The 10,891-nt window shown below is 44.6% G+C and overlaps 1 pseudogene; it reads left to right on the top strand.

The window, feature by feature from the left end:
- Positions 1–9,188: 9,188 nt before the first annotated feature.
- Positions 9,189–9,605, top strand: LOC134480285 (small nuclear ribonucleoprotein Sm D1-like; annotated as a pseudogene).
- The last annotated feature ends 1,286 nt before the right edge of the window (positions 9,606–10,891 follow it).

The raw sequence follows: 10,891 nt of genomic DNA, 5'->3' as shown, positions 1-10,891 counted from the left end.
TGTGGCTGATCCAGTCCCAAGGGTGTGAATAGCGGAGAGCTGGTCCCATAACTTGCTGGCTGTGGCACTGGATGAGCCAGCAGGAGTAGGCAGGATAACTCATCCTGGTGGTGTTGGTGTGGGAGAGCTGACAGGGTGACCAGTTCCAGATCTCGGGCCCAGATCAAGGGTTTTGAGTTGACCTATCCCAACATCTATCCCATTGATGAACTGTTGGACTTTGTGAAGAGGCCAGTACTATAGATTGAAAAGTACAGGATCTCCATGATACAGGGCAACAACAGGCTGTCCTAGAAGACTCCCAGAGAGGTTCCAGTATTGATAGAGTAACAGAAGCAAGAGGCCTCGTACCAGACTAACAACTCATTGCACTGAACAATTGCAAGCAAAAAGTGTGGACAAAAGGCTATACTAAGGGACACACTGTGACACACCACGACTTCTACAATGAGATTTTTTTCTGTTGGGGAGGCAGTTTGCAAGGGTGGAGAGTGGGTACAAGGTCAAGGGGGAATGAGTGGGATTGGGGTGTATGATGTGAAATTCATGAAGAACGAGTTAAAATGTTTTTAAAAATAACAATCTCAAAAATAGCCAACAAAAAAATCAAGCCAGAAGGAATAAGGAAAACAACTTCCCAAGGCTATCCTATGGCCTCCGTGGACCATGTGCATGAACATGCACACACGGGCACACATGCACACACACACGCGCACATACACACACACACACACATGCACACACACAAACATATGCACACACACACACACACACACATATTGTACCAGGACACACATAAACTAAAAAATTAAGTAAATCAAAAGTAAAGATCAGTTAAAGAGTATTCCGTGCAGGTGTGGAAAGGCAAGCTGATGATAGATCTGGATCATTAGGGTACCTCTGCCTCATGTATGTAGCTGGTGAATAGGAAAAAGGGGACACTAGACTGAGTTCCTCACAGGGCAGTTTTGACAAGTAACGGCTTGACCTTTGGGGGATGTTCATTGTGTAATAAAAGCGGCAGATTATTATATGGAAGTGTCTGAGGATTGATGGCAATTGTCAAGTCAGCAGGTTCAAGAACCGCCTAGGAGACAAGCCCCTGGGAGTGCCTATAGCGGAGCCTCTAGACCTGTTTAACTGAAGAGGGAAGAACCACCTTTACTATAGATGAGACCGTTCTGTGGACCAGGGTCTCAGGAAGAATCAAAGAGAAGCGAGCTGAACACCAGCGTTTGCCTCTCCCTGCATCCTGGCTGTGAATGCTTCGTGACCCACTGCCTCATCCTCCTGCCGTGACTGACCGTGGCCTCCAGTAAACTCCTCCCATAATGGCTTTCACTATAATGAGGACAATAGTTAGAGATAGGCAGTGGGGTGAACGTGAGGGCGTAATGAAGAGGGCAGCAGCGAGCTCGAGCATGTCCTTCCCTTGATCTGATCGTTTCATGGGCCTGATCATTAAGTACACAGGCTCATGAGCTTTTCATTCACACAATAAAACACCTGAAATAACCAAGCTGACCAAGAGAAAGGGATGATTTAGGCTCATAGTCCTAGAGACTACAGGGTGTGACATACTGGCCTCTCAGCTCTGTCCTGGATCAGAGGTGGCCCCCATTGTGGAAGGAGTTCACAATAGCACAAGACCATTCAAGTAAGTATGAAAGAGAGTAAGTAAGTAAGAAATGTCTTCCCTGGTTGAGAAAATAGATGTATGCGAAGAGTGTTGGCTTGAGAGAAGAGGCTGGAGAGAGGGCTCAGCAGCTAAGGGCGCTGGCTGCTCTTTCAGAGGACCTGGGCTTGGTTCCCAGCACCCATGTGGCAAAGTAGGGCAGGAGCCTTTTACAGAAGAACTGTGGAGTTTGCAGGGAGGGGAGAAATCAAACCTTAGAGGGCAGGCCAGAGGACTATGGGAGCGATGAGGGTTTGTTTGTTTGTTTGTTTGTTTGTTTGTTTGTTTGCTTTGGTTTTTTATCCTGAACTATGTACTGTGGCAAGTGAATTTGGTCAAATAACCATGCTAGACACAGTTAATCCATGCCACCTCATACTGCACCACCCAAGGGCTATACTGACTGACTGGCCAGACGAATGATACCCTGGCCTAATTTGGGTTTAACAGTGAAGCATCAGAAGATGCTAGCAGAGAAAGCACAGGAGGACTCCAAGATCGATCAGGCAAAGTAAAAGACCTCTGAGCAGAAAACTCTGGAGGGTGGCACCGGGTCCACTGGAAATGCTATCCACACGGGATAAGACATGAACTGGCTCCACGGGACACCTCCTGAGGCTGAAGTGGCCTCTGATGTGCCTATAGCTCTGATCATGAATTCTAGGGTGACCTAGAATCTGGCACAGGTGACCCCAAGTTCTAGACAAGGCCCTGAGTGCCACGGATCCACATAATGTATGTGGGATAGAGATGTTTGAGAAGCAAGGGTGATATAGGGACACGCCCACATCTGTGACCACACCTCAGGAGCAGGCATGCAGCCTCGTGGTGCAAATTACCAAAGAAGATTGCCAGAAGTCCTAGATCTGCTTAGACAGATCTCTTAGAGGGCACCTCTGCTGTGAGAGTAAGTTGAAGAGATGGTTACTCCTGCCTCAGGGTACAATCATTCCTATTGGATAACTGCCGTCCTCTGAGACTAAAAGCTTCTTTATAAGGCTTCAGAAGGTGACTCGTGCAAGTGTTTTTACACATTTGCGTATTTATGAGAAATATAGAATTTTAAGAATACTTTTACCACTTTTGATTCCCTAAAAAATAATGCACAAGGTCTATATCTTAATTCACACCCGCGCAAAAGATAACTCAAAACACTTTAAAAATGGTTATTTGAAACACCTACTTCAAGGCTGACAACGACATCTTCAAATTTACAGATCATCTTACTAAGTTACAAAATACATTTAAAATGGATATTCTTCTGGTTCTAGTTATACAACTAAGTAAAACACTTGTTAAATGGTTAACATAGTCACGACAAAAGTTACGGAGGCTCTGTCTTAGCTATTTTTCTATTACTGTAATAAGACACAATGACCAAGGCAATTTATAAAATAAAGCATTTAATTTGGGGCTTGTTGTTCTAGAGATTAGAGCGTATAGCCATCATGGCAGGGAGCATGGGAGCAGGCAACTGGAACAGAGGCTGAGAGTGTCCATCTTGATCCCCAAGTATCAGGCAGAACTAATTCGGAATTGTGTGGGTTCGAAATATCAAAGCCCGGCAGTGACACATCTCCTCCAACAAGGTCACACCTCCTGATCCTTCCCTAGCTGTCCCACCAATTGGAGACATAGTGTTCAAACCTATGCACCTATGGGTGTCCTTCCCATCCAAACCATCATGGGTTCTAAAAGGAAAACAGCTCAAAGAAAAATACCAACCTGCTCTAATTTCTCACAAACCCCAGTGAAAGGTGGAAGCTTTTTAAACAGCTGGAAATGAACTTTCCAGTTCCCATTCTCACACGAAGCATGTGTCCACGTTGTCAGGGATAGACCTATGTGTGTGGACTTCCGAAATCTTGGATGACACCCAGCATCAGCTACATTGACAACTGCATGCCCCAAGGGACTGAAAACATTTCTCTCCCTTTGTTACTCAAACCCTTTTATAAATATTTTTAAATTGTCCGATGGGTAATGTTTTACTTGGTATATTTCTAAAGTGATCAGATTAAAGCTAACCTCATCATTTTAATGACAATACATAGTAAGACCTAGTGCCCTTTTATTGATCATGTTTTTCATCATAATGGTTTATTCAGGCCCCTACTTTACTCACAATTAGTTTTTGTGTTTAGAAGATTCAAGTATTCTCACCGTTCTATAAAAAAAAAAATGTCATTATTCAGAATAATGTGGATTTTAAAATATACTATTTAAATTGATAAAACAAGACTTTTAAAATGTTCCTTTATAGAGCAAGGAGTCCATTGGGATGGTCATAGGTGGTGGTGTTGTCACATTCTTTGTTTTTATCCTCTGTTAGAGTTGGTTTGTCCACTTCTGTGACTCTTTCTGGTGAAGTGCGGTATTGTCAAAAGGACTTGCCAGTTAAGTCCTACATCCAAGGATAGTCCTAAGAATGACAAACCCAGGATCTGCATGTAGATCTACCTTGACAGCTGTTGGATTGGCTCAAATCACAGCATGAGGTTTCTCTCAGGTGGCTTCTAGAGGAAGAGAAAGAAAAGTACAGGCCAGAGAGATTGGAACCCTCCATTGTGAGCACAGAGGTGTGGAAAGGTTAGCAGAGATGGTGAAGATAACAGGGATGACTTCCCAACTGATGCAACCCTGGACTCCACACCAGCTTGATACTGTGGACACTGCACATAAAAACCTGGCACCACAGGGCATCACACTATCTAGGCAGCTTCTAGTCAGGAGGGATTCTGAACTCTGGAATGGCCCAAAGTAGATATAACAGGGGTGCTGGTAGTTATCATGGGACTATGAAGTTCCTTCCCTGGCACAAAGAATTGAATGACCCGGAAAGACACAATGCCAAGCTTCAGAGAAAGAAAGAATAACATCTTTACTCCTTTGGGATGTGAGAAACCTAAGGTCAGAGGTCAGTGAAACAGAGCTGGCTTAGGTATTTTATAGAGTCCCTGGGTCCTTCCCTTTTTGCTACTGGTCCTGTTTTGAGATACTTGACACCCTTCTCACTGTTTCTCTTCTACATGTCTTCTGAGAACAAGAAGGGGCCATTTCAGGAAGCCATTTTACTTTCCCAGTCTACCTATGGCCATCCGCTCCCGTCATTCCTCCTGCTCAGATACTGATACCACAGGTTGAGGATGGAGGAGGTGATGCTAACAGTAGCTGCTTAATGTTGAAAGAGAGTAGGAAGTGTTGGTCTAAAAGAGGGGATGCTCTTAAGGGAGTGGCTCCCAGGACTGGTTCAGGAAGCTATGATAAGATTCTGGCAGACAGTGCTTCTAGGGCTCCATGTGCAGGGCCATCTGTAGAAGCAGCAGGAGTGGAAAGGCGTGACCATTAGAAGCCATTGTCAGCTTTTGTCCAGATAAGGCAACCATTCCCAGGAAAGTCTCATCTCCAAGGCTGGTCTCAAGGACAGTAATACCAGAATCCATTTTCAGGCACTTTGATGGGTGTCAGAGTGCTAGAATCATATCTGAGTCCTCTTCCTTTTCCCCTCTAGAGAGGGAAAGAGAGAAGAAATTTAATCATCATTTAAATTTTAGGCTGAAGCCATGGTGGGCCTGTCTCTCTTGGCTGCAAGTAGATACTGTAGATTTAAGTCAAGGTCATAACGCCCTATATCTGATCAACATTTGTCTCCCTATATTGTATAAACAACATCTCAAAGGAATTTAAGCCTTGTGTCTAGAGAATGTGATCTCTTTAGCATTAAAGAAGCAAACAAATCCTTCTGCCCCTTAGCTACACTTTCCTACCAGGTGTTTAGGAGCACACAGGTGACTAAAATTAATCACTTTTATTTTTTACTATCAAGGCCACTTTGAGCATCTGGTTCTCAGGGGTCATGTGGGCTTGAAAGGAACCTTTGTCTTCTCCATCCTTCGTTTTAGCAGTTGTCCCATCTTTGTGAAGATGAGTCAAAGGCTTCATGTAGCCAGGACTTCACTTGGAAGCCTGGAGGACATTTCTCCCTTTATTGATCCTGCTCTTTGTAGACTGGAAATGGGTGGTGGTGGTCTCTGCAGCCTCTGAGCAACAGAACAGGTGACTCCCCACATTGAAGAGCATTTTTGAGAGATGTTCCAAAGTCCCATAAGACATAGCTGATCTTGGATGACAAGGAAAAAAATATTCTCTCTTTTAATCCCTCTGACTACATCAGTACAGGCCTCTAAGTATTCAGAAGGACAGTTATACCACAATGGAACTTTTAACTACTGTGGAATATTTAGATAAAACTTTGGACAAAAAAAACCTAAATAAATTTTGATTTTTTTTCAAGCCAGTCTTTCTAATTGTTATGAAGAATAGACCAATAACTCCACTGATTTAAGCAGAGGTTTGATATCAGTGTAATAAATTGATCCTTTTGCACACCATGTATAACCACTCAGACCCTTGGAAGCTGTTTACGTTTTCAGGCTGCTGAATTTCTCCCAAGTCTTCTTTGTCTCCTTCTTCAGGGAGTTCTTCTTCAGGGTTTCACCAGTAGGAGCCTGTGTGTCTATAATCTCTTCCTCCTCAGTGACCATAAAAGAGGTGGGAGCCCATCTAGATCATTTGAGCTGTCAGTGTGAAATGCAGATTTGGCGGGGAGGGGATAAAATGTTATTTTTATTTTTGAGATTATTATATGATTACGCTTCTCCCTTCCCTTTCCTCTCGACAAATCCTCTTCAAGTTCGTGACCTCTTCTTTACTGTATTGAATGTATATGTGTATATGCATACCTATTCTTAAATATAATCTGCTCGGCCCTTATAGTGTGACTTGTATGTATGTTTCAGGGCTTACCCTCTAGCACTGGCAACCAATCAGTGTGTTCTTCCCCGGGCAAGGCCACCTCTCCCACTCTCAACTCTCCTCGGCTGTTTGTGTAGGGTTGAGGCCTCACAGGCTTTTCTCTCACCCACTGTGGTATGTCCATTGGTGTTGTTCCTGTCCAGCTTCTTTTAATACTCAGTAACTGAGATGAATTCCTGCCTCGTCTTGTCTTTGTAAAATGCACCACTCAAAAACTTCCTAGAATAAAGATTCCCTTTGGCTGGCCCTCTTTCTCAAATGTATAGTCTGCAAGCAAGCACTCGGGAAATGAGCCACCCCTAACCTACACAATATAAAATGCTTTTCTCTTAGCCTGGTTATTCACATCAACTGGAGAGTGCTAATAAAACTAAGGGTTACCGAGGTGCAGTGGGGGCAGAAACAAAAGCAGATGATAGGGAGGAAAGAAGAGAAGAATACATATTCAGAGGCATTAAGCAAAAAGAACAGGCATTAAGACCCAATGGTACCTATCCTCCTACCCAAGCAAGCTGACGTTTCTTTATGTCTAGCTGATAGTGAACCTGGAAACCTATGACACTGAGCTCTATCTATCTATCTATCTATCTATCTATCTATCTATCTATCTAGTGTCTGTTTATCATCTATCTCTATATCTATCATCTACCTATCCAATGTCTATCATCTATCTTTGTCTATCATCTATCTCTCTATCTCTCTCTATCTCTATCTATCTCTATCTATCTATCTCTATCTATCTATCTCTCTATCTCTATCTATATCTCTATCTATCTATCTATCTATCTATCTCTATCTATCTATCTATCTCTTCCACTGATTGACTATGCCAGGGATTGAAACCAAGGCCTCATACATGTCTACTTCTACCATTGACCCCACTCCGCCCATTTTCTGACCTACCCTCCCGTAAGCCTGGAGACCTCCAGAGTCCAGTGTCTGCTGCAAGGCCAACAGAGAGCTACACACACACACACACACACACACACACACACACACACACACACACACACACACACACCAGGGACCTGGGGGAGCCTGGGTTCCAGGAGCGTGCATGTGGAAGAGGCATTTGTAAAGAAGAATCGTCATCCTCCCAACAGACCAGCTAAGGGAGACACTGAGTCTGTACCTGGTGACAAAGTCTGAGGCAGAACCCTTGTGCCTCTCCTTTAAAGCACCCCAAGGAAGGTCAAGGACAGGCCTGGTAGCCATGCAGGTTCCAGACAAATAGCCAGAACCAGTCAGGAGTGCTGGCACCCAGTGACGCTTTTCTGCACATGACGGATCTAAGGAGTTTGCTTAGGAAAGAGCACCGATGCCCCCAGCGATGCCTAAGTTCCAAGAGATGACGGGCAGAGGATGAAATGAACCAACACCCTGAGGATGTCATTAAGTGGTCAGTGTCACAAAGGAGCCATTTGGTTCTGGTGTTAACGCTCCCACTTCACTGCAGGGACAGTGTGTGGTGGTTTCATTGGACATCACCAAGAGATGGATTGCACAGCATTTACAAAAAGAAAATCTTTCTTTTCCTTTCATTACTCCTCATCCTTCCCCCCACCCCTCATCTATCCCTTCCTCCCCTGCTTCCTTACTTTTTTCCAGGAATCAAACCTAGATCGAATTGGATAAACACTCTACAACTGAGCTCCACACCCTGCTCCAGGATGTCTTATGTTGTACGTGATAGCGTTGTAAAAATGCTATCTAAAAAGGACGTGCAGCTATTAATATGTAAGTCGGCCATTACAGAAGGGCGCCTGACACTCTCTATTCAACACCCAAGAGTGAGCACACAGTTATTATGTTCACTTGCCAGCGAATGCACAGGGTGTCTAGTCAGAAGGAAAAGATTTTACATTTTATGACTAAACTTGGGGAGAAACTCATCACCCTGAGAGACAGGGGTATGATTGGACCCGACAATCTGCTCTCCCTCTCATCTCCTCAATGCGCACTTGTCAAGGGCCATTTTTCTAGTCCCAGTATATGCCATGCTGTAAAATACAGATCTGGGGGGAAATGCTTCAGAGCCAGCGGTAGGTGAGGCAAATGCTCGTCCCTCCCATCGCTGCCTCCGGTATCCTTGAATTGTGATGTCACCTGTAAATTAACCCTGGCCATTTGCTGGGGGTGCAGTGCAGATCACAATGCTGGTCCTTCACGATGCTAGTGGCAGCCTGCTCAGACGCTGTCATTTTCTGAGACTGGGAGGAAGGGGCACTGTCACCCTTTCAGACACCTGTCTTCACCTGGAGACAAAGACAGGAGAGTGTGCCCTTTACCTCATCAACCAGGGGGGTGTCAGCACAGGGAGACAGCGACCCGTTGGGCTAAGAAGGCCTCCTGCTAGTGATTCCTTGAGACATTAGCAGGAAACTTCCTCTTGGAGCAGCTGCATGCCCACAGCTGGATGCACTGTCCTCAGCAATCAACACCACACTGCCCCCCATCTAATTGTCCCCTAAAAGTTGCACTGTGTTAAACCTATTCTTTTCCCTCAATTGGCAGTTCCAAGAAGAGCCCCTGTCTCAGATCTCCTACTACCTAGCACGGCTGGGCAAGCAAACGGTATTAGCAAAAGGGCGGACTCTGGCAAACAAACATAGATCTACGTCCCATTTTAGAAAGTTACTGGTTCGCGCCGCGCATCCGCAGGCCTCCGCGCACTCTTCCGGCCATTCATGCCCCTAGTCCGTGGGTCTTTGGAGCCTGAATTCCATGAACAGTCGGACTAGAAGGGAGACTGTGCCGCTAGGATGAAGCTCGTGAGATTTTTGATGAAATCGAGTCATGAAACTGTAACCATTGAATTGAAGAATGGAACGCAAGTCCATGGAACAATCGCAGGTGTAGATGTCAGCATGAATACGCACCTTAAAGCTGTGAAAATGGCCCTGAAGAACAGAGATCCTGTACAGGTGGAAACATTGAGTATTTGAGGCAATAACATTCGGCATTTTATTCCACCAGACAGCTTACCTCTAGATACACTACTTGTGGTTCTAAGGTGAAATCTAAGAAAAGAGAAGCTGTTGCAGGAAGAGGCAGAGGCGGGGGTAGAGGGAGAAGACGCTTTCGCGGCAGAGGAAGAGGGCGCCCTAGGCGATAATGTCTTTCAAGATTACTGTTTCAAATTGATAAGGAATTTGGGGATTTTTTTGTACAGGTTTTGTTTTTGTCAGTTTTTAATAAACATAAGCATGGGGACAGAGTTGCCTGCTGATTATCAAATTGAAGTTTTAGTGCCTTACTGTATTCATAGAATATGTTCCTCATGAAATCCATAGGTATTGAACACGGGTTTGATTTCTTTGAGTCCATTATTTGGGCCCCTTTTGAGATGAAATAAATTCTTGATATTTTACTAAAGTTCTTATGGAATAGATGTAAAACTCATCCTCTTTAGTTTAAAAACAAACAAACAAACAAACAAAAAGTTACTGGATCCCAAGGGACCTCCGCTATCAGACTTCCATGATGTCTACGTGAGCTAGCTAACGTGTCCACTGCCATATATCAGGAAGTTTTCCTAAGGATGCAGGATCATTTTAGAAACTGGCTTCTTTTCTGGCTGCTTGGGAGGGGGAGGGAGGTCTACACGTGACTGTGCATTACTTAATGATAAAACTGTGTGATCTAGAAGCGTGTCGCTGTGTGACAGATATCATGCTTGCACAAACCAAAGCAGCGACATCCCGAGGTGGCGTCATCTTCAGAGCTCACGGCTGTGGGTGTGATATGTTCCTTGGCCAGGCCATTGTTACACAGTGTTTGGCTGCTTGGACGTCTGAAGCCTGGTAACCTGTCCTATTGTACACTTTTATACCTTAACTAGCAAAACATCTTTCACCCCTGTGTCCCAGGCAGGTGCAGGTAATTTTCAACTTGTCATCCTCCCTCCTCTTCCTTCCAAGTGCTGGGTTCATAGAAACATATGGTCAAGCCCAGTCTATTCCGTACTGGGGGTCGAACACAGGACTTTGAGCATACGAGGCACCCGCTCCACTCAATGTGCTACTTCGCCAGCCCAACTGTTGAGTTTTGAGTTTCATCGAATGATACTCTAGAGATGAGCGCTTTGCCACGCATGTGATCTGTAGGCATTTTCTCCCGGGCTAGAGATTGCCCTTTCACCACCTGTCTTCCCACACAGTGAACATTTTCATTTTCTTTTCCCTTTAATGGCTGTTTGGAGCATCATGCCTAAGAACCCCAGGTTGACACACATGCTGTTTTGAATGCATTCTCTATGTGTTACCCTCCTCACAGCTGTGCTGATAGGCCAGTATCCTCGCCCAGCCAGTTTCTGAGCGTGTTACATTATCGTCATCACCTTTCCCTAGAATACTTTTGCGTTAACCCTACAGAATGGGAAAAAAAAATACCAGTTGTGTA

Source organism: Rattus norvegicus, chromosome 9, assembly GCF_036323735.1.
Source record: "Rattus norvegicus strain BN/NHsdMcwi chromosome 9, GRCr8, whole genome shotgun sequence".
NCBI lineage: Eukaryota > Metazoa > Chordata > Mammalia > Rodentia > Muridae > Rattus > Rattus norvegicus.
The sequence above is the reverse complement of the archived record's forward strand: the minus strand, read 5'-3'. Positions and strand labels throughout refer to the sequence as shown.